Raw genomic sequence first — 26,848 nt, forward strand, 5'->3', positions numbered from 1 at the left:
ATTTGTTATGGAAACTGATCATAAACCACTGGGATTCATTGATAGGAACAAAGTTGCAAATGCTGGGGTAATGCGGTGGGCATTAGCTCTTCAGAGTTATCAGTAAGAAGTACAGTATATCAAGGGTTCAGCAAATAATGGTGGTGATATCTCAGCAAACACCCTCCCAAATCTTGTTAGAAATAAATCATTAGAGTGTCATCTTGGCCTGGGGGATATGTCAATATTTGTTTTTATTGTAGGTATTGCCTCTTATTAAATAATTTTAATAGTGTCTGAGCATTAACATATCAACCTATATCTTCCTCACAAACACCAGTGCCGGTCCTGGCGGATATGAAATTTCTAATGACTGTGCTAGCACTGTTTGCTTAATTAATATTTCTTGACTCGATGCTCTAGGAGCAAGTGTGCCAAAGTGGCCGATGAAATTGAGGCTCAAGGAGCCAGTGTGTTTATTGCCCAAGGGGCATTGTAACAGGAATAATATTTGTAAATTGGAGTAAATATTTCTTTATTAAAATCTCTTTATTCTTCTATTTTGATTATTATATGTGTGATATAAGTAACAGTTGATTCCCATATTTTGTATTTTGAGCACTGTGTGATTACCATAAGTCTTAATTACTGTTACATTTACGTACAGTTTTACCATTGATATATGATGCATGTATATATCGAGGATTAAAAGGTAAAAGGTGCAAACATCAATTTTGGTCAAATATGACTTTTTGTGTTTTTTCAAGCATAAAAGGTACCCTTTATATGTGGGTAGTTGAAGTTCATTCCTTATATGGGCAAAATTGAAATAATTATATTGAGCTAACTACTTTCAGGGAAAATTTGTTCAGGTAAAAGGTTCCAAGTGCAGTTGGTACATTCATCCCGACAACATGTAAACTATTTACAGTGGAAAAAGGTGCTAACTTTACATAGAACTTAGAATAATTTATTTATTTTAAGTTATACCAGTACTTATAAATATGTATATACGTATACTTCTGTTCTTTTATTATTTGATAACATTAGTTTTATCATTATTTCATGATTAATTAATATATACTTATTGGTATCAAAATAATAAATTGTGTGTTATCTTAAAACTATGTTCTTAACTGCGAACGTCTCTAAACAGTTTTTAAAATAAAAGTTTTTAACTTGTGTAGATGAAAGGAACGAGTGGTCTGACTGGTCAGTCAGTACTGAAGAATAAGTTGACACGTATGTCATAACTCATCGTAACAGCAATGCTCTTTAATTCAATATGTTTTATGCAATAAACATATTGAATTAATCGTAAAGTGTTTTATGCTATAAACATATCGTAATATGAACGTTCGTGATATAAACACGTCCATCGATTCTGAAACGAGTACCAAAACTGACACATAATACAATAGTGCCTTCGAATGGAGTCTTTATTTTTCTACATTAAGAAATCGGTCGATTATGAGGTGTTATATGCAAATTTGATTGAAGAGTGTTACAAAATCAATGAACAAGACAAAACGCAGACAGAGGTTAAGAATCAAACTAACACAGATATGGACCTGGTTGCAGATCATAGATTAGATGATCTTAATGATAATCCATTAGTGAAATTGATCCATAAGATTGTGAGGGCAATGTAGTTTATATAACAAATGTATTACAAGTTTTTTTTTGTTTTTATTGAGGAACAGAATAGTTCTGAAAAAAAGAGAGCTGTTACGTTGGTCAATAGAATGTAGGTGTGCAAATGTAAGTAAGTTCTGTGTCACATCAAATATTTCTGCACAATTTATTGTTGATCAAAGTACGAAAACCAGGTACAAGGGATGGAAACGACGAGGAAAACATATTAAGAGATGCCGTCAGTTGGACTGTAAGTGAAGCCGTATGAGCAGTAGAGAGGAGACGGACAAAAAAGGAGATGTGAACATTGCTAAATGCTGGAGAAAAAGCACATTCTATCCGATGGAAAGTGTTTATTGGGAAACAGCATATCTGTTTAATTTGTGTACATAATTCTTACTGTATGATATACACTTTTTCATTATCTAACAAAAGATCAGAGACATAGGTAATGTTTTGATTACCAATACATGTCCAGTTTTGCTTACTGTCTGATATTAAGTCATCAAATTTTCAATATTTAAGTTAATCTGAGTACAATATAGAACTTCAAGTTTTACAGACACTACAAAAATATGAAAAATACTTTACGTGTTAAAGTATACCTTATTTTTTATTATGCCCCCGAAGGTGGGCATATCAAAATCGCACCGTCCGTCCGTCCGTCCGTCTGTCCGTCAGTCCGTCCGTCCGTCCGTCCGTCCGTCCGTCCGGCTCAGTAACTTTCCCTTGTATGGACAGATTTTAAAATAACTTGCCACATATGTTCCACATACCAAGACGACGTGTGGCGTGCAAGACTCGTGTCCCTACCACAAAGGTCAAGGTCACACTTAGTGTTTATTCACAATGGAGTGCTGCATATAAGGACATAGAGTATAGGTTGTCGTGTCCGGGCTGTAACTTTCTCTTGTATGGACAGATTTTAAAATAACTTGCCACATGTGTTCCACATACCAAGACGACGTGTCGCGTGCAAGACCCGTGTCCCTACCTCTAAAGTCAAGGTCACACTTACTGTTTATTCACAATGGAGTGCTGCATATAAGGACATAGAGTATAGGTTGTCGTGTCCGGGCTGTAACTTTCCCTTGTATGGACAGATTTTAAAATAACTTGCCACATGTGTTCCACATACCAAGACGACATGTCGCGTGCAAGACCCGTGTCCCTGACTCAAAGGTCAAGGTCACACTTAGTGTTCACTTACAATGGAGTGCTTCATATAAGGACATATAGTATAGGTTGTCGCGTCCGGGCTGTAACTTTCCCTTGTATGGACAGATTTTAAAATAACTTGCCACATGTGTTCCACATACCAAGACGACATGTCGCGTGCAAAACCCGTGTCCCTACCTCAAAGGTCAAGGTCACACTTAGTGTTTATTCACAATGGAGTGCTGCATATAAGGACATAGAGTATATGTTGTACTGTCAGGGCTGTTACTTTCCCTTGTATGGACAGATTTTAAAATCACTTGCTACATGTGTTCCACATACAAAGACGACGTGTCGTGTGCAAGACCCGTGTCCCTACCTCTAAGGTTAAAGATACACTAAGTGTTTATTCACAAGGGATTTCTGAATATAAGGACATAACAGTGTAGGTTGTCAAGTATGGGTGGTGTTTTTTTAAGTTCAGAGGCAATTTAAAATAACTTGCCATATGTATTTGACACGTAAATGCAAGATCAACTTTTCATGTACTGATCTTGTTCGTAGGTCAATGTCACATTCGCGGGCATTTGTCACATACTATGACAGCTCTTGTTGTGTTACAAAATGCATTAATCGTCTTAATAAAGGGACCGCATGAATATATTGGTTGTTATTTTATCTAATGATATATTTTTGATGAGTATTATAGTAATTTAGTTGTCTTAGAAGTGGTTAAGGGTTTAACTGCATTTGGCCTAGAAATACTCAGATTTGATGAAATATTCTAGCGGGTGCTAACTGCACATTGCACCTTTTACTTCTTGCGGAAATTAATTTGAACAGTGCCAACTATATTTAGCACCTTTTACCCCAACACATTTATATCTAATGGCATTTGTCTCTTTACAAAATTGCAAAAATAATGTGTTTTACTGTATGCCTTGTCTTCTAACGTTCACAACGTGCCAAGCAATAGTCATTCTAGTTAGACTAGACAAAATAAGACCATAGACTTAACGGAAAAAGAAGGAATTTCAATATTTTTGTTTTTTTCAGTTTTACTCCAAATGTTGAAATTGGAAGTTGGCACCTTTTACCTTTGAACCCTCGATATATTTGTTTGATCAAATTATATTGTTGGGGAACACATTGTTCAATATATCCCAGTATGAAGATAATTGCGGATATCGTTGGAGACGAATTGGAACGTGTCGGGACGAATTCATAGGGTATAAGGATACGATTTTGAAGAGAATAAGGAGACAAAGTGGGGACATGCCGGAATGAATTGATAGTGAAGTGTTTGAATTAAATTTGAGAGTAATCGGAGACAAATTGGGAGAGAAGAAGGACGAGAGTTGAAACAAAGAGGAGCGCAGTTGAGAACGTTTGGAGTAGTGAACGGCAAGATACAATCAGGGACTTACACGTTTTTTTAACCTTGTCATTATAGTATGAACCATTGTAATCATTTTATTCTAAATTAAATTTAGTTAGACACATTGTTTCTTGTAAATCGTACACTCATTTAAGGGACTCGAAACAAATGTCACTTCGTGACACTTATAGAGAAATTGATTAACCTGAACACTGTTTTTGTTTTTTTACCACAATGTTTTTCACCCAAGTCCAAATAAACATTATTGAATACAAATAATTAGGCCATGATAAATTGATTCTATGTTAAGTATTATCAGCCTTTAAGATGAAATGAACAACATTTACCAACCATCCCAAAGATGTTTTTCGTGGATTTAACATTCAACACAATAAGTGATATATAAATATACATATGTGATTAATGTGTGATACTTAAGGAATACACAAAAGCTTTAAAAAAAGTTTATATCTTTGTATCTCTCGACTCCATCATAGCAAGTTTGGGGCAAAATGATAATTTTAAACATGAAGTTCGCCATACATGCACAGCATTACCCTGGGCTATACTACATGCACAGTAGACATATGATATAAGCACAAAACAAATAATCAGGACAGAGTGTAGAACTTTGATCTTCATTCAACATATTAATGAATGTGTTTACTAAATGCTGTGACGCTACAAACTTTTATATACATCACTATTTGATGGCATTAAAATGTGTTTTAAGATGTGGGTTTTACATTTTAGCCAACAATAACTAGAATTTTTGTTATGTAATACAGGTTATATTTCCTCGAGGAAATATCATATTTACTTCACTGAAACAAATAACTGTACATATGTATACATCAGCTGCCGATAGTTGTAACGTTTACAATGGGTGAAATGACGTAATTCTTGTCTAATCGGAATGTAATACTGATATTAACAATGACGTAACATTGACGTAATCTCTTGCGGTGCATACAAACTGAACGTCAATATTCATATTTGATATCATCGTTCCAACATCAATACACTAGATGAATTTAAATATTTGAAGACCTTTGCTAGCAGATTATGAACTTTTCATCAATGTATAGAACATGTTAAAATGACACTTTTCAAGGTCAGTTGTATAGCGAGAAATATCCGAGAATATATAGGTCTTTGTCGTTATTCAGATCCATGCTAACTTGTACAACCAACCGTACATATTATCACCAACCATACATATTATCACCAACCATACATATTATCACCAACCATACATATTATCACCAACCATACATATTATCACCAACCATACATATTATCACCAACCATACATATTATCACCAACCATACATATTATCACCAACCATACATATTATCACCAACCATACATATTATCACCAACCATACATATTATCACCAACCATACATATTATCACCAACCATACATATTATCACCAACCATACATATTATTACCAACCATACATAGTATCACCAACCATACATATTATCACCAACCATACATATTATCACCAACCATACATATTATCACCAACCATACATATTATCACCAACCATACATATTATCACCAACCATACATATTATCACCAACCATACATATTATCACCAACCATACATATTATCACCAACCATACATATTATCACCAACCATACATATTATCACCAACCATATATATTATCACCAACCATACATATTATCACCAACCATACATATTATCACCAACCATACATATTATCACCAACCATACATATTATCACCAACCATACATATTATCACCAACCATACATATTATCACCAACCATACATATTATCACCAACCATACATATTATCACCAACCATACATATTATCACCAACCATACATATTATCACCAACCATACATATTATCACCAACCATACATAGTATCACCAACCAATATCCAATTTTGTATTATCTTCCTAAATAGTATGCATCAAACAAACCTGTATGCCTCGGGCTGTACTTTAGCAAGAAAAAGATAGCCACGGTTTTTGAAATGTACTCAGTCCATATTACAATTAAACAAACTTTCAATGTTCGTTTAAAAAAATATCAAGGGTTGTAATTTGATTCAAAAGAGTCACATACTTATGATCATTGTACTGCACCATCACTTTGTCTTAGATTTAAATATTACTGTTTTCACTTAAAGTTTTTAATTTTTTGGAGTTATAATGAGATTAATTGAACGAATCATAAAAATATTTTTATGAAACATTTATAATACATACACCGTCCGTAATTTTTCTTTAGCAATACATTATACGTTAAAGCAGTGTTAAAAAATTAAATCTATGGATTGATTACATGTTTCACGTTGTCATTCTGTATAAATAATGTTCAAGGGCTGCTCTACAGGTTTCAATGGAAAGACTGCAGATTTATCAAATGCTCGATCTATACTTATATAAACATACACAGACTGTTTGCTTTATTTCAGTGGAAGAGTTGCATACTTAAACAACGTAAATACATGATCAATACTCGATCAACCATTGAAAGAAATATAACAAATATCGGTTCACTTTATATCACAAAAAATATGAACTTGTTATACAAACGCGGGTGTTTGAAGGTTTAATTTTATGCAAGCTTATATACGAAAAATTAGTGTGACAACTCATTCGTATCTGAAAACAAAAGAGATACATGTTTAACAATAGAGATAGCACTTTGTCACAATAAATTCCTATACATACGTCGCGCGTGTGCTACTGCGGGATATCAAAGAGTTTATTCGGAAGGCCTTTATCCAGTCTACTGGAGAGGTAATGGCCATTTTGAAATGTGCATTCATTAACAGTCTTTGAAATAATGTTGTTTTTTTCAATATCCCTAATTATAAGTCCAAGCAATATATACGTTTTTACACGAGTCTTTATTTTTGTTTGACGTATAAAAAAGATAAATTCTCGACTGTTGAATCGTTTGACGGGATGTGTTAATTGGTACATGTGTTTGCACACGCCAACATATTTTCCGTCATGACCCGGCTATCAAAGCGTATTAATCATATTTTGGTTTAAAACAACCTAAAATACAAACTCGAATTTGATTCGAATAGTTTATCGCTGTTAAAACTGTCATATTATTTATTGTCGCATTGTTAGCGGTATTGAATATGCGATATAATGGCAAGGGATAGGTTAAGTCATAGCTGATCCAAACATTTTATACATTCAATAAGGAGATTACAAATTTTGTCACGCAAGAATATCGACAAAATAAAGATATTTAACGACTTCTTTTGATCTACATTGAATAGAATCTCCTATTCTAACAGTATAATCAATACAACGTAAAGCAGTGTTTAAAAAACTTAACGAGCGAAATAAATGGTATAATAGTCAGATACAAGGAATGTCTGTATTCGGTATTGTGGACCTTTAATCATCAATTTCATGATAAGGTTTTGAGCCAGTTATTAATCGACTTAGGAAATATCGCCGGAGAGAAAATCTATCACAGAATCTGCATACATCGACAGCAAAAGCAGTTGAAAGTGCGAAAACTATAGTATGAATTTTGAAACAAACCTAACAATACATACAGCGAGTTGTTAAATACTGCAATTGAACAAGAAACATATTTCTTTCATGCTTTACGATGAAATATGGGGTTTTAACAGTGAAATAACAACAGTGAAAATATCAATTTGATATTTTCACTGCAAAATAAGGAGTGAAAATATCAATTTTCAGAACTACTTTTAAAATCTTTTGTTGTTACATGTACTTGCCTTGGTCAAAACAGAACACTGGACTTCAGTAAATTATGTCAAAAAAGGTCAAAAAAATAAAGAAATATTTTATAAATTTAAATAAATATATAATTGGAAATTAACAACTTACCGTTTATTACCGGTTATCCCGTTTATCAAACATTTTACTGATCTTTGAAGCTGAATGTTCGAACATTTGCTTTCATTCCAAACAAATTACAGACAAAAACAACTGTTCGAACATAAATAAAATTTTATAGCATCGATCAAATGTATTTTGAACTGTTAACCGTTGTAGTACGTAAAATGGGCTTCCTGGAGAATTCACACAACAATTTATCGGATAGATCCGATATTTTTTACCCCACCCACATCTCAAAATGTGTCAACAAACTAGCGTGGCATTTACTCTTCTGGAAAACAAACATTTAAAAGCGATACAGACTGGTCTCTGACAGTAAGATGACTGTATATTAACTTACTATAAAAACACGCGTATATGCAGTCTTAAAACTAAGAAGAATGGTTAAAATCCAATGAGTATCCACATTTGTTTTGCTAACACATTTGACCTTCCAAATTTTCATCCTATAAATAGCGGCGTAGTAATTTGGTTAAAATAAAAAGTGTTTTCATTATTTTTTGGAACATTTGTGCACTAATAATACTTCATTTTTTACTGTTCATAAAGCTTTGCAATAAAAAACGAGCGAATATTAAGCTATAAGAATGAATAGCAGAGAACTATTTCTCAGCAAACCGAAAGTAAAAAAGTTGACAGCTATAATTATGCATGAGGGGCGCCCTACGGGTAGCGGCGTAAAGCCCACCCTTTTCAAAAAAGGGGGTAATTCAGAAATAAATAAAAAAACAAATAAAACTCCGAAAATAAGCATAAAAGAAACAGAAAATTTGTTTATTTCAGTGTAAGATCGTATTTAATTTCACTCGTGATCATAAAAAAACTACATTTTCACTCGTGGCTTCGCCACTCGTGAAAATATGTTTTTCTATGACACTCGTGAAATAAAATACGATCTTACACTGAAATAAACAAATATCCTCTATATCAGATCAATTTTATAGTTTGACCAATGAAAATGCAGTAGTACTCAAGTTTCCCTAGACATATATTTCACTTAATTAACAGTCAGCCGATATATGTAATAATCTGGCGAAGCGGAATATATTAACAGTTGATGGTCCAGTTTGTAGGTAGTTTTATAATAGAATGTAGACCACTAAGAGCAGATTGTTAGTTTTTGCTTACACAAAATAAATGGTAATGCAACTGCAACTGTATTTTGTAAGTACATACTAAAACAAAACTGTTTTACCATTTTTTGTGTTCCATTCTTTGTAATTTGATCCTTATTCGTGTGGTACTTTCATTAACGGCAGTTAATGCAAGGTTTAAGCTCAAAATATTTTATATCTTTAATATATGTCAATATCCACAGTTTCAAAAAACCTACTTGCAATGAAATGTCCGGCGTGTTCTGTATCAGAGAATATCAGTAATATATAAATAAGAAAATAATTGATAAAGGGACATACGACCTGGGTAGATGAATTGTGGATGCTATACTGACCGGCTTATGAGATAGGTCAATATTGTGTAATAATGTATACGTCATGACATTGTTGTTTCACAATCACGCATTTGTGTTCTTAATATGTTTTCATGTGATTTTCAAGGTAAGAGTAATATGCTTGCAAGTGATTAAAATTTCCAATTGAAACATATCAGCGTGGGCAGACCTTATAAATCACAATCACAAAATATTGTAGCATCATTGCTTTCCATTTACAGGGTCCTGCAGTGTTCTTGTTAACAACAATACTTGAATTAAGATGTTACTTTAGTTTCGGATAACATACTTGTTCACTTAAATATTGCACGCATGCAAATGTCTGTACGTAGTAAATTTAAACGTTTAAGTGTGTTTGTTAAAGCGACTTAGAATGTCGATATATATATGACCTGGTATATGGTTTAAACATCTAAGTATCTTATCCAAAAGATAGAGTCTCTTGAATTTACAACATAAACATTATGTTTCACGACTTGTTTTTTTGTTATAAAGACATTTTTTAAATGCAAATATTGAGTATATTGTCATAACGATTATGTATATTGCAAAAGAGACACGCTCTCCTCAAAACAACTAAGTAGGCAGTTAAAACGACTAGGTATTACATTGTTACGACATTAGCTATGACGTATGCTACGTCATTTTGGTTAAAAAAGTATTATACCTTACTTTATTATTGAATATTTTTTTCCTTTTTCTTTCATGAATTTTGCTTTTCTAGACTGGACTTTGCTGATTTCGAATCCTTTAAAGTGACCTTGCAAATACTTTATGGATTCAGCAGAATGCATTGTACTTGCTAAGGAAGCATTTTTCCTTGATTAATTTGTAAATCGTTTGCCAAACGTTTTCACGTCTTCGTCCATTTTTTCAGGTTTCCAAAATAGAAAATGTCCTAATATTCACGAACAGGTTAAACACAACTGTAATAATAAACCGTATAAAGTGGTTGAAGTACAGCTTAGAAACAGTCGGTAAGATTTAAAACCAAACGGCTGCCGAATTTAAGCATGTTCGTTTTAGGTTGAGTTTCGGCAGTCAATTAAAATGATCATTGCTTCTAATCCTGTTTGTTCAAGTTAATTAGCCAATTAATAGTTTAGAAACTCGTATGAGCAAACTTTGGTCCGTATTGTGCGAGATTTGGCAGTTATTGTCGTCAATTGTATAGTATTAGATTGTTCCAGTATAGGGTAAAATACGTTTTAGTTAATAAATAAAGTCGTTATGACAGGATCATTCGTCACAGTAACAAGATACAAATATTTAAAACAACTACTACATGAAACGTTTACGTTCTCGTAAATGCACGTTTAACAATTTTTTTTCACTAATTGCTTTCATTATTAATGAATGTGTTTAATGTAAAGGATTTTAGCATTTACCTTAATGGTTCGTGTAAGCGATTGGGTAACACATTGCACTGCATTGAACCATATTCAAACGGTTGTCGTTCATGTTTATGTCAACAAAGTTTAATTTCATTCTACGTCTCCCGTCAAAATAAACTGTTTGTGCTTTCTCGATGAAATATACTTCGATCTAACACTAAAACAATTATCAATCATGTATAAACAAAGCATTATACACGCTAGCCTTACTGTACTGTTCGCAATACCAACTTCTTTTGTACGAGTCACATGGGTTCAAAGATAAACCACTCTGTACTACACTTTTTAACTCAATTTCATCTCTTACAATTATTTCATTTAAACGCCTTTATATTTGTTGAAAGAAACAGTCTTCTTAGCACTGTTCAGTATATCATTATGTTAGGTTTGAAATTGTTTTTATCTTATTTGAGAACAAAGCTTTGTTAATCATTTTTTAAATAGTTTCAACTAATAAGGATACATAAGTACACACTTACTCGTTTTATCCGAGTTATATGAGTTATAATCCGAACAATTCGAGTAGGATCACTGTACAAGAGCTAAAGCTTCAGTCTACACAAATCTGCCAAATTCCATTTCACTGCATGTAAGGGTTTCAGCTTATTTAATTTTGGTTATATAAAACAGCCCGAGTAAACACGGCCAGCGTGAATGAGTTTGATCATTTCTAATTTATGAAATCATCTACCAAAAACGGAACACAATTATGTAAATACTCTATAAGATAAATCGCGTTAATCAATAACTCAGCTATGTTTTCAATGTGGAGGAAAGTACTCCTTGATTTAATATTTAAATACGTATCGATCAACTTGACAGGCTTTGTATTGATCTATTTTGAGGACAAAGCTTTGCATATCAAATTTCCGAACTTATATACCTGAGGCACACTTTCTTCACGTTAAGGTTCATTAAATACAATACGTAACAGTTTTAAAAGCAAACGATTACCGAACTTGTCTGAATAGTTTCGATTTGTAACCCGAATCGACGGTTAGTATCATTGTCAAAGTGCAATGAACAATTAAGAAAGTAATGGGCGTAGAATTGAAAACCGACTTTACTCCCTTGTTTTTTATATACAAAAAAGTTCGAAATCCGAAATCTTCAATGTGTTACACATTAAGGTTGTTTGTTGAGTTTTGTGCTTTTGCTTGTGATTATTTTTGTGTTTTTGTTCTATGTATTTGGCGTTTACCCTGTGCCATTAAACGGTGTTTAAGTTTAAACTTTTGGCTACTGAGCTTGTTTCTGTAGTTGTTAAGATAAATATTAATACTTAGAAATGTACACATATAAACACAACTTTATTTTCTTACTTTCATTTTCAATACATCGCTTCCTTCAATTATTTAAAGAATATGCCGTAATTAATAATATACGAGGGGATTATTTCAGTTTCATCTATTTAAATGACAATATTTACTCCTACATGATGATTTGATAGCATATGGAATGTATAACTCCTTGTCACACATGTAAATAAAACCGCACTGTTAAGTAATTGTACAAACATATGAAAGAGGAGTGATATATGCAGCTGATTTTTAGTTTGTGTGGCAGACGAATACGTTGATTTATGACCAACAAGGTCAAACTGTAGATAAGGTTGGCGTGAAAATTAATCCTATTTGCATACTTTGTTGGGTTATGTGATACAAAATGTATGGCAATTATAGCAATTAAAGTTGACTTGAAATAATTGTAAGGTAACGAGAGCTCTGGTTACAGGTCTGTGTGTATATTCAAGTGTTAAGAGTGATATGATCAACTGCATGTTTTGTATATTTTGAAAGGAATTATTTTAATATATCATTAACGTTTTTAATCTGCGACAGGATAGCATGTTTTGCAAATAGCTCATCTTGAATAAATACAAGGCATTTCATATTGACATGTTTCACATTGTCATTGCTGTATAAAACTCAGTGCTGTTTTGCGTAAGCGACCTGGTTTCCAAATTTGAATTCCGGGTCACTGGTTACGCGGACTAACTACTGTACTTGGATTTGACCTTGATGCTCTTGATTCGTTTCGATGAAGACTACATAGGAAGTCATTTGTATTTATGTATTTCAAAGCCTAGTATGCATATTTTGTCAGGAAGTTAAATACACATGTCAGCCAGAATAAAGATCCAGCCAAGCAGAAGTATGGCAATGTCTGTTAGTGTCAATTTAAACAGATTTTGACAATTATTTCTGATAATCGGTAAAAACGTTCTACCTTCTGTATATCAGGCATTGACACCAATAACAACATTTCTGTAGATATAGAAATGGTTTTGTTTTCACCGAATCGGACAGACTAAAAGATAAATGTAGTGGGAGTTGTCTCATATTGAATTCAATACAATAGTACGCTTGTCCTTTTCTTTGGTGCTGTTCAAGCATGGACACTTGTCATTCTATTGTGGATTTTAATACCGGCATTTAATGCATAGTATATTGAATTTACGGTATGTCGATTGCAAATCTACCGATGCTTGAGCGGTGGGGATAATCATCAAACGTTTGTATATGAATAGAATATAGCAATGTTAATAATATTAAATCTTGATTGATACCTTGGAGTAACGGACCAGGTGCTGATGGATCTCAGTCCACTAGTGTCCATTTGTTTTAAAAATAATGAGAAATGAAGCACATTATAATATTTACTGCATTGCTGCGGATAACTTTGATCCGTATTCAAAATTGGTTACAATGTTTTCTTGAAGTATAAAGGATTCCATGGTGACCGAAGTGACGTTTTAAATCTGTTTTGTTGTTTATTTATAACCACAATTCGAAGCGTTCATGAAATACCGTTTCGAATTATTTTGTAAATTACGGGCAGCAGTTTTACTGGTCGATATATGTCACAATTAAGTTATCAGGCCTGTTGATCTGATATATGATAACTATAACAATTGTTTCGTACGATGAAACATGATAATAATAAGTTTTGAAACGAAAATAACTTGTACTGCTCAAAAAAGCAAAACTTTTTTGAAGGTATGATTCATTGAAGGATAACAAATGCGATCTATTCATACTTAGCAGGGGTAAGTAACCACCTATATTGTAAAAAGTTCATGATGCTACATCAAAATTTATGCTAAATTGCTGATGCCTGCAGTTGGTTTCCTTTGCAATGGGAAGTTGCAGTTCAATTGTAGGGTTGGGGTGTTCTTAAAGCCATGATCATTCAGTTCAATTCAATTACTTTACATGTACCTCATCAGTCAATAACTGTACTTGTACCTCTTTATTCAATGATTTTACATGTACCTCGTCAGTCAATAAATGTATATGTACCTTGTTTGTCTTTTTACAACAACAATAACATCACACGTACTTTTTTGTCAATAGCAATAAATGTCCCTCGTTATACATATACCTCATCAGTCATTAACTGCACATGTATCTCATCGGTCAAATAATGTACATTTATCTTAACAATCAATTATTGAACATGTACCTCATAAGTCAATAACTGTTTAGAAACCAAATCAGTCAATGAATGGACATGTAAATCATCAGTTACTAACTGCACATGTATCTCATCAGTCAATGACGGGACATGTTCCACATCAGACACTGTGCTTGTTCCGTATCTGTTTATGACTGTATATTTACCTTATCAGTGATTGACTGTATATGAACCTGAACAGTTAAGTGTTATACATATACATGTACCTCACTTATCAATCATTTGACATGTACCTCATCAGTCAGAAACAACTGTACATGTATTTTAATATTCAATACCTGCTGTTCGCATAACTCATAAGGCAATGACTTGACATATACCTCATTTGTCCATAACTGTACATGAACTTTATTTGTATTTATATTTGATATGTCAAGAACTTGACACTAACTTGAGAATATCTCATCAGTCAATACATCTACATTTACTTTGCGGTCAATATCTGTACGATTATCGTATTAGTCAATGCACAATTATAAAAAAAAATATATACCATATTTCTTAAAGATAAAAATGAAAATTTTGTTTTTATCGTCATTTTATTCACACGGTCTTCTATTAACTGCACGTTGTATAACTATATTAATTTTAAGTTCGAACTTATAAGACGATAAGGCCTAAACAAAAGAGTGGTTTAAAAAATGACAATTATTTTATGCACAATTAATTTAATTGTTAACTGTATAATATTCTTAATTTCGAACGATTAATTAGTAACGGTCTGTCTGTCAACAAACACACTTTAGGTAACATTATAATGATTTTATCATTATTAATTGTATGTCAATCGGGTAAACTCATCACTCAGTTTCAATCCTTATTAGCTTCTATGATTAGTTGCAACTAAACGTGCCTGGACATTTTGTAAATAAACTTTTTTGAAGATACTATTAGAAGTATGTTTAATGGCCTAAACAAATTTGTTTTACTTACATATTGACCTCTAGGCATATATATTCTAGCATGAAATGTTCCTAACGTACCCTTAGTTTCCGTTCCGATAAAATTGTTTTTGCTACTTATCCACCAAAAAAAAGGTAACAGTCACAATGCAAACATGACCAAATCGCAAGACGCATCAAACATTACACTGAATTTATCGAACATTAAGAGTAAGAAGTAACAAAGATCAAGATAAGAGTTAATATACATTACCTTTTATTGCATTTAATTTTCATTCTGTTCTATCAAAAATAGGTCGTCTTATCACTTTAAGTACAGAATAAAGTCCGTATTACGTTGGAAATAAGGTTATGCAGCTAAATGCGCTGGGTTATAACGATCTTGTTTGTTTAGGTGAAAAAGCACATATTTGTTTTCTTTGAATGAGAAAATGTGTGATGTAGTGTGTGTTTTTTTTTTTTTTTTTTGGTTTGGGTTAAAATGGACATTTTTGAATAGTCATGTATACCTGATATTGTTATCATAAATAACATGTTTTGCCTTTCCACTGAAATCGACCGAACTGTAAGCTTTAAATGATTTTTTTTATCTGTTAACTTTCGTTTCCGGTTAGAATGATATATTGTAACAACATGTATATGTTGTATAGCATTTAAAAAGTCGTCAATTCATACTTTCCATGTATTATGGTGGTACAAGTTTCTATATTGTCCTATGCCATAAGTTTATACATATACGTACAAATATAAGAAAATGATTGGTGCCGGGCCTAGAAGAGAGTATAATGTCGATAGTAAAAAGCACATGTTTTATATGTATATGTATATATGTATATATAGTTTTTGCTAGGAGTTTGAGGGTAGGAGATCTAACAGAAAAAACAAACATTGAATATTGAAAATTATTTTATGTTTCCAGTTCGGGTAAACACCTTTATTACTCATATTACTCATATTACTAATATTATTTTGATTAATATCATTGGTTTAGGTGCGTTGTTTGAGTCCCATATACGTATTTGACTTCTAAGGCATTCATGTCTAGCTTCCATCGAGACACTACACACTTTTAAGTGTGAACTACTTTAAATTAGATTGTAAGATTGAAAGATAATGGAGTTCATATTGCTTCTTAACAATAAGTTACATTAATGTATTCCATGCTAGATGTTATGCTGTAAGGCCAGATAGCACAACACAGGAATTTACAGAACATATGCACTAGGACTATTTATAAAAAAGCTTACATATGGGCCAAGCAGATTTGTACGGTGGTCATGACCTTGAGAAAAAAGTTAAAGTTTATGAATTTAAACTTTGCGAAGAACTGAATGCTCCAAAACAAAAATGGTTTGCAGAGTACATTAAACTATCCTACTGACTTGAAGCAGACCTTCCATTTCAGTGTAACGCAAAATGGTTTAAAATAATACGAGTAAATGGTATAACTCTACTGACAACCTTATTATATTACTGAGCACGTGCTTCACCAAATGCACTGTTCAGAAATAATATATATGTATTTTATAGCTGAATCGCATGCTTTGTTTAAACCAAAGGCTTTTGAATAACGTATTATGAAAATTTTACCGAATAAAATAAAGGAATACTGGCATAAAATGAAGATTTATGGAAAAATGTATATCGGTTTGTATTCCAGATATCTCAATTTTCTGTGTAACGTATTAAAATTTAATGAATTTGATGCTTTCTAAATAATACATATTTAACGATTCGTATTTACTTTACCAATTTTTCAACCGCTAACGCTTTTTCTATACTTCAAACTGTTGCATAAAAAACAACACAAAAAAATGATCGTAATGCTTATGTTGTACTTGCATTCTTTACATATCGGCTTTTAGACAGATCGGCAAAAGCATTGTATAATGTCCAACCTTTCGTACGCAAACATTTATGGGAACACTTAAATATGGCTTAAAATACCTCTTAACGGATGGATGGCAGCCATGAAAACAAGTTTTCACCGCGAATGAATGGTATGTATGCCTTTGTTAAAGATTATATGCATTTCCAATATTTTAATCCATATATATATATATTGGTGTTGTATCTCAATTCCATACTCTCCATCTCAATTCCATATATCACATAAACTCTGCCTCTCGAAGTAATCAGGAATCCTGATGGGTTGAAACATAAAACCTTAATTTTGTTCAGTATCTTGCAGTTTCTGTTTATGCTAAACTTGGTGTAACAGTAATCACAATACAAACAGGTCAAGAAAACATAAATGTTTTGGTTCAATTCTATCATCTTTTAAAGTAACAAAGCGCTAAGAAGAGTCATGTTTTAACCCATCAAAGGAAAAAATCTGGCACACACTTCAACAAAAATGCAATGCAGTTTAAGCAAAGTTTGTATAAGGGATAACAAAAACCTAGCGTATCTGCTCTATGTTCTAATATCGACAACAACTACCAAGACCATTACATTCCGTATAATGACAGAGCGGGTATGACAGCACCACAAATTTCCCTTCCAATACATTTAAATATACAAAATGATCAGGTTATCAGATTCTAGCATGTGCGTTCTAAGAACGTAGTATAACATAAACTGACTCTTTATATAATGGTTCCTGGGAAAGAAAAGTATTATTACTGCTATTGAATACACCTTTAATGTATGCATTGTCGCTGGTCTTTGACCAGCTCGGTCAATGAGACTCGAATCTAACTACAGCAAAACGCTGTATTTATCTTATTGGCAAGTAAACTTTCGTGTCTTTAAGTTTCATTATAAAAAATATGTATATATCAAAAACTGCTAATGAATAATAGGGATACTTTCAAGTAGTGTATCAAAAATACTTGCACCAACGTGAAGCAGAGGACCCACTCAATAGTCCATCTTTGAAGCGTTATTAAAACGGGCGTTTAAAACCATTGTCACCATGTCTGTATAATAGAACAGAAATCAGCTGCACTGTCGTACTTCTTCGTATTTTGCAATGTAAAGTATCAATACTGTGAGTGATGAATGCCATATGTTTTCAAATATCAATATCAAAGTCGCCAGTTTATTATTTTTCCTGTTTAATTATCTCCTCCATTGTTATGTTTTCGCGAGATTTGCTTTAACCTATAATATTTACTTTTATATATTTCATTACTCATAGGGCGTTTTTGTTGGTTATAAACTGGTTTCGGTTTTATTTCGGTTTCACGAACTGTGCATTTGTTGCTACAGTTTCAAATAAACCAAAACCAATTTTATCGATTTTTTAACGAGAACCGAAACCGGTTATCGAAACTATTGAAACCCCTTTTACCTTTTGATTTGTGCCAAAACATTTTCTTACGATGAAAATGCTCAACAAACTAAGTAGAAAACCGGAACACATTCAACGTGTACCACTATTGCAAATCTGAAATTAAAACGATAATACAGTGACGTCCCATAATTTGATGTTTGTTTTTATGCATTGCTGTTCATGTCTGAGCATAATTGTATATCAGATACCAGCTCGGCTACACCCAAAACTGAGTAATAAATCAATCATAACGATAATGTGTTGTAATCAAAAGCATTTAATCCATCCAGAAAATATGCATTTAAATAGTCATATTTACCTATTGTTGACATGTTTACAAATGCTATGATTAACGTTACCAATAACTAAAAAGGCCGTTCATGGCTTCCCTTGTATACGTCTTTCCCTTGATTTCCGTCTTATCATAACTTGATAATGCATTGAACTTAATAAACTTTTAAGTAAATTAAAACACAAAGGTCAAAAAGAAGCAGTTCACATCTGTCGGTGATAAGTCTTTTGTTACGAGCCAGGCGTAGAGAGAAAAGCAAAGCCAGCAACAAACTTTGCAAAATGTATTAAGTTACAATGTTGAAATACAATTTAAATACCTGTTTTACACTTTCAAATAGCTTAAATAATTATAATCATGGTTTATGTCCCTTTTTTCCAATTTTAAAGTCCAAAAAGCTGAATGTTTTTGAGAACTTAATAATTTAGAAAGTCCATACAGAAAACTCCCCAAAGAATAATCCAATTGTAAATCTGTATTATAAAATTTATGAGTGTCACAAAAGATAACCAAGGACCCCCCTCGAACTGAACTCTGCTATTCCTTATATATGAAGTCAAAGATCTTTCTAGAATAATCTTCTTCTAGAATATACTTGATAAGTAACAAACACAGAATTTTTCATACTTTTCTTTAACTTTCTTAAAGTATCCACAATGTTCCAGAATGTTCCAAATGTAAATACATGTAAAATTAAATTTGTGTTTTTCGACGTTTCCTATCCAATGAAAATATATTCCGTAATCAATACTTTAATATTCCGACACTCAATGATACGCAATCAATGACATGTATAACCATTGACTAACTCTAAATCAAAATATCAGTCTGTTTTGAGCGACCAATAGTTAAAATAATTTTGACATGCTTTTAAATTTACGTTTGGAAAGATCAATGATTAGAAGATTGTTTTTAATGTCCCTTTGATAATTTGGATATATTGAATTATTTTTAAGATATGTATTCAGTTGTTAATGCTTGCAAAATTTATGCGTTTGGTTAAAATTCCGTACAAACGCATTGACGTATAGACTCGCAAAATGGTTTACAGTCCGTTTGCGAAACACGATGTTACAGAAATGCAAAATTAATTAGTTCAAAATATTATCAAAAACAGGTACGTGTGTGACGTCTCGAGCGATTTCATTGAAAAACATTTACATTAAGCTCGATTAAGGCCGCAAAAAAACTCGACAGTTGCATATTTGTTACAACAACATTTTCTTCAGAGTTCAGTCGATTGAAAAATGTGGGTTTTTTTTAGAAAATTACTGGATAACTTGGATTATTTTAACAAAATAGCTATCGGGTAATTGATTAAATACCGACGTACCTAATCTAATATTTGTATCTTTTGCCAACTAATTCTAACAGAAAAAATAAATGTTCTTGATATAATGTACAATATCTTCAGCATCAGATAAAATATTATTTGATTTTTTAGTTAGTTGCATACGACATATTAGAATCATGTCCATTTAAGTCGTTTGTTCTTAATAAAATCGACAGAAATAACTAAAGTATGAAAGATTTAAAATTTTAAGACTTAATTGAATACCTTTCAAGCAAATACATAGACAAAACAACTGCAGAAAGTTCTCTAGTAAGTCACCTCAGCTTGCCAGTAAAAGACAACTTAGAAGAAAATATGTAAGTTAAATGTTGTTTATTTAATTTCTTTAATATTTGTATAAAGCAATATATGGTAAAATATGATTTAGTGCAAAAGATTGCATCGCGGACTCACTTTCGGACTGTAACCAGGTCGATCAGCGTCTATTGTTATAATATTATGATGCGGGCACTGATAGCGCTGATGTAAAACTAAAGGCCGGTCATTAACGGCACCAAAATTTACTGACTAATGCACGTTTTCTACCGATAAAGCCTGGATTTATATAGGGTTCACGCACCTTTTTGAGGTCGTTGCCATCTGCAAAGGCCTGCAATATGGTGTACAGCCCGAGTAAACACGACCAGAGTTAAGATATTTCAATAAAATAAAGAAAATTCGCGAGACATCATCAATGTGATATACTGGCTGCACGTTAAAGCTTCTCGATTTTATACTTCAAAGGTAGTTCAAGTCGTCCACAAGCATTATCAACGTTGAAGTGAGTTTAGTGTAACTTATGCGCTATTTGTTTCGTGTCATAGTTGTTCAAGATACAGGAAAAAAACTTCATTTAAACCTTTCACCAATTAACGTTTACATAACATCATGAGTCCAAGTTAAAGAGAAAAAAAAAACTTTGTCATATTGTTCTTCTGCACCATACTCATATATTAGACGCATTTCACCTTGTCGCGGTGTCTTGGAAGCTTTGTAATGGTTATATTCCTGAAGGTTCATAATATGACAGTTTTTTCCTAACTTTCATACTAGGCATAGATTAAAGAAACTTAAATGACGTGTTTCAAAATACAACACAGTTCCCTGTATGCAAAGTGCAGTATATATGCAAAAAGCTACAGAAAGAACTTGAGAAACAAAAACGCAGTGTTAATTCTTAAAAACTACACATACCTTATCACAATCTTTACACATTCACTTAAATGTTAACACATTGAAATCACTTTAAGTTCTAATGCATTGAAATCACCTTAAGTGCTTTCACATTGAAGTCACCACAAGTGCTCACATATCGAACGCATCATGTTTAAATATGTTCAGACTGCGAAAATAAACCGAAAACTGTGTATCTTGTTATTGCTTGACAGCAGGCCACGAAAATCTTAATAGAAATGTCAAAAAGTGGTATTTATGATTTGTTAAATGTATTGCTGTCATTAGGGTTTCAATTATATCTAAAAAGGTTATTTTATTCGAGATAACATGACGTCCTGTGATAAACTGTTTTTGTTACGGACGGGTCGATCTATTTACATAATGGTTGATAATGATTTAAACATATTTTCTGAAATGAATTTATTTGAATTTGTTATCATGCTGAGTCATGGCAATTGTTATTGGCAACTATATTCAATCCATTGCCATACAGCTTAACAAATACGCATGGTGGTGAAATTTGCAATAAATCAGTATAATTATAGCATAATATTATGGAAAAAGGTATGCAAACTAGATCATCTTTAAAACTAAGCATACCATTATATGATTTTTAAAGTATTTTATGAAAATGAAGGATAATTATCCTTGTTGATAAAAGCTTGATAAAAAAAATTGCAATTGTGTTAATAATTATTTTCTTTTGTTGTTGCCTATAATGTTACGAATTTGAACAAACTTGGCCGCCGTGTGTACTACATAGGCAAGTGAGATGTTCGAGGGTCACGATAACATGGACAGTTTTGCCGTGTGTCCAGGTTTTATTCGATACTACATAAAGATTTTAATAATTATCCTTTTTTACATATTAACCATACTGCAATCATCAACGAAAAAAATATAAAACAAAAATGTTAGGAAATACGTTACAGATTACGCAAATGTCATTGCCAATGGCAACTATTGGTGTCAACTTGTTTTTCTTCGTCACGAGATTACGTCATATTTATAGCATATGCACAGGTCATTCATTAGTTTAATGGTGATCGGGATAATCGAGTAATACATTATTTTCGGGATTGTTTAAAACATATGACAAAATGTGAGAACTCTTTCATAGCAAAGATGGCAAGCGTTTACTAAACTTAAAGTTCTTGAAAGTGGTTGCATTTAAAATAATATTCAAATGCTCCACGTTTTCCATTGCGGAATATCATTGAAATTAGCCGACAGGCCATATCCAGTCATCAGAAGGTTGGATATCAACAATGTATTCTTAGTCTTTAGGATATAGTTTTCATTATTTCAAATGTTGTCTAAGCAATTCAGATGTTTATACACGACTCGTCGAATTTATGTCTGACGTAGATCAGAAACATCTCCCTGGACGTTTGAATTAATGAGATGAGAGGTGCCAAGTGAAATATGGGCCTCCATCCAATAGGTGCATACCTGGGTACTAGAGATATTCTCATATCTGGTTTAGGACAACGCAACAGACAGACCAAAATTTGAATTAAACTATTTTATGGCGGTTTACACAATGTAGCTAATTAAAATACGCATGCATAAGGTAAATATACCTTTTATTAGAGAAATTATGGATGAATGGCATACCATTGATTGTCCCAATTATAGCATTGTTGATAAGGCGAAATAGATACAAAGCTTTACAATTGAGCATTTGCTAATAATGTCAACCAAAGAACAAATACAGACTACAATTTAGATTTGCATTGACTAATTTCTTAATGCATACCTTTTATAACATGCAACAATGTAAAGCGGTATTTTAATGTCGTTTGAAATGAATTGTAAACAGAGTATATGCTGTATGAAACTTCCATTATGGAATTATTAAATCTCAAACTCATATTAAGGCTTTGAACCAGTAGCTAAATTGTATCTTTTATGAGCACAATGCTTTGCTTTTCAAATTGCTTCTGCATAATGATTGTAAATAGCATAACTTCTGTCAACCATTCTACAAGCTTGGGAACAACGAATACTTTAGACAGTAAGCCCCACATCAGAATTATTATTTTTAAATGCTTAATCGAACACAACTACGGTGAAAACACATAGTATATTTCAACGTCTTATCCTCATTTTACGACATTTTTTTAATAACAAACACATTATAAAAGAGTTATTATCCACCCTCGATCGAATATCACTTTGTAAGCACCATCATCCTTATCCAAAATATCTGTATACGCATTGCTATTTTATCTATTGGGAAACGGAGTGAATGTAGTTGGGTTTATCTAAACCCTAGCATAAGGACTTTGAATGTAGTCGTATTTAACCAAACCCTAACACGAATTCTTTGCATGTAGTCGCATTTAACCAAACCCTAACAAAAGGACTTTGAATGTAGTCGAATTCAACCAAACCCTAGCATAAGGACTTTGAATGTAGTCGTATTTATCGAAACCCTAACACGTGAACTTTGAATGTAGTGGTATTTAACCAAGCCCTCACACAATGACTTTGAATGTAGTCCTATTTAACACAACCTTAAAACCAGAACTTTGAATGTAGTCGTATTTAACCAAACCATACATAAGGACATTGAATGTTGTCGTATTTAACCAGGCCCTAACACAAGGACTTCGAATGTAGTCGTATTTAACCAAGCCCTAACACAAGGACTTCGAATGATGTCGTATTTAACCAAGCCCTAACACAATGACTTCGAATGTAGTCGTATTTAACCAATTCCTAACACAAGGACTTTGAATGTAGTCGTATTTAACCAAGCCCTTACACAAGGGCTTTGAATGTAGTCGTATTTAACCAAGCCCTAACACAAGGACTTTGAATGTAGTCGTATTTATCCAAACCCTCGCTCAAGGACTTTGAATGTAGTCGTATTTAACCAAGCCCTGGCTCAAGGACTTTGAATGTAATTGGATTTAACCTAATCCTAACACAAGGTATTTGAATGAAGTCGCAATTAACCAAGCCCTTAAACAAGGAATTTGAACATGGTAAGATTTGACCAAACTCTTACCAACCATTATTACAAATAATATATAACTTTCAATCTAGTCGTTTTCAATCTGTTATTCAATTGTTTGAATCAACAATTACGTTGGGAGTGCCATGGAACACATCCGTGATTTAACATACTGAATAGTAGTTTTGCTTCAACAACAATAAACATCGTGATAGGTGAACGCAAGACATTTAAGGCATAGATTATGCAAAGCGTGCAGTTTTATTTGTAATTCTCGTATTGTTTGTTAATACGTGCTTGCGTCCGTGTGCGTGTGGGAATGTTCTAGCTAATTCGGAGTATGCCACGTTGTGATTATGTGAATGTCTGTTTACCCTAGCGCCTAGTTTAAATATTAAAAGGACACATTCAGAAATAAGTACAACTATAAAGAAATGTCCAAAATAATTATATATAATATGTTTGTTCATTACACTAGTTATCTTCAAACATTTGAAAGTTATAAGTTGGTATGTTTTTCATCTAGAGTTTTTTTTAATACAGAGAAATGTCGTAAATGTGGAATGGGAAATTTTGTAGGAAAACCAGTGTTCGATTTTGTGAACGTTTTACTGAAATATCAAAATTCCAGAAATATCATCCAATAAATCTGCATAATCCGAACTTCATAGTTTATTTTAAATAAAGATATTGACTTTTAAAACTAGTCATGGTTCTTTTTGAAAAATACACTACCTTTTGTTTCGCTAATTTTGACCTTGGTATATAAAATTATTTGAACTGTTAACAGCCATATACAACGAGTAGCCCTTGGGTTTGTGTTTCAATTATATTGATAAACAATCAGGAAAACCACAATGCAGGTAATCATTACAAGCCAAATGTGAACTATTCATTATCGTATTGAACTTACTTAAATAAACATTTTCAATATCGGAAGTATAGCGTTCCGATTAGACAAATACTTGTCAGTTTATCGATTCAGCAGAATCTAGACATTTCAAAATACAAATAGTTCATAATTTAGCCTCACAGTCAATTGGATCTTATCAATACAGAAGTAAGATTTTAAAAAATGATGACAGAACCAAGATTGTTGATGAGTTCTCACTGTCATCAGCTCAATGAAAAAAATATTTTAAATATAGTTATTCTTAAATATCGATAAAACCAAGGGAGGTAGCATTAGGACAAACGAAGCTATGATTCTTAAAATGGTTGCATACACTTAACTAACAATCATTGTCAAGATTGTCAGTTTCCACCTTGAATAATTTGCAACACTGCCTTTTTGCAAAGGACAGAACTTGAGCACAAAAAAAAACACAGTCATGGTTCTTGACAAGTACACATTCCATATCTCAATAAGCCAATATTTCAATTGTCATTTATATTTTGCTTTTAATAAATAAATATCTCAATATCAAAGAAGGTAAGAACAAACATGTTTGTAACATAATGTTTAATATTGTACTACAATATGATCATATTCATAAAGTTTCATTCACTGAAATATTTTCTTTCAGTTCTAATGAAAAGTTAATTAAACAAAGTACGCTATCATTAATTGTCCCAATTTCATCGATGTCAATCAATTACGCGATATAATGCATTGGGTAAGGGGTAGTCTAACATATTCATATTTATTACATTTTACAGACGAACACGAATCTTATCACGTGATAACTTAAACAAAAAGGAAGACAGGAACAACATTGACTATATTTTCAATGGCATCCTGTAAAACAGTTTCATGTTACAATGTAATTCTGTTAAAGAATCCAAGGTGAGATATACATTGCAATCAACAGGCAGTGTCTGTATATAAAATGGATATTTTTCATTCTCAATTTTTGGTGAAGGATTTGAACTAGTAATTTGTCGACCAAACAAATATCACCAAACGAGAAGATTTTTCATACATTATGCATTTAAGAATTAAAGAGGAATCTTAATGTCTGTATAGTCAGGAAAACATGTTGAATTGCCAACATATTAATACGACTAGTGACACAAACCAAACAATATATTCACACCAAGTTTTCTAATTACTATTTTCGAAGAAGAAACACATGCTTTATTATAACGTTGAAGTGAATTTGACTGACAATACAATAATAATTGTCATAAAATATTAAATAAACATTTAATTACAAGTATAAAAACAAGCTAACGTACCTATTTTTCGGTTAAGAGTACAAAATAATCTCCTTTAATTTATATTACATTTTTAACAGTCCCGTATGCATTTTTTTCCGTTGGCGGTATTCTGCTATTCGCGCATGCATAAATGTGACCAGTGGTTTACTGCGCAGTTGCTTTAAATCGATATCACGTCATGTTATAAGCACGTGCTTTGTCGAGGCGTTTACCCGATACCTTCTTGCTTGATCTGAGTCATAAGCCCAACATGTCTAGGAGGCTCACTGTAAATTAAGCATTAGTCTACAAGATTTATTTCCTCTGAAGTTTATTGTGTGCTGACCGACGAGTCGAAAAAGGTTTGTTCAATTTTAGTTATATCAAACGGCCCGAGTAAAGACGGCTTAA

General features: G+C 32.5%; 1 protein-coding gene across 6 annotated transcripts in view; it reads right to left on the reverse strand.

Annotated features, from left to right (window-relative positions):
- LOC128222651 (calponin homology domain-containing protein DDB_G0272472-like) overlaps positions 1-26,580 on the reverse strand; it is a 69,835-nt gene extending 43,255 nt beyond the window's left edge. For 5 of the 6 annotated variants that reach the window (XM_052931747.1, XM_052931748.1, XM_052931746.1 and 2 more), the window contains exon 1: positions 11,359-11,644. The gene's annotated coding sequence lies outside the window, so the exon portion shown is untranslated. Of the gene's footprint in view, positions 1-11,358; positions 11,645-26,476 lie in introns of those variants that run through there. The other variant, XM_052931744.1, reaches the window with a different exon arrangement.
- Between the last annotated feature and the right edge of the window lie 268 nt (positions 26,581-26,848).

This window comes from Mya arenaria, chromosome 16 (genome assembly GCF_026914265.1).
Source record: "Mya arenaria isolate MELC-2E11 chromosome 16, ASM2691426v1".
Taxonomy (NCBI): Eukaryota; Metazoa; Mollusca; class Bivalvia; order Myida; family Myidae; genus Mya; species Mya arenaria.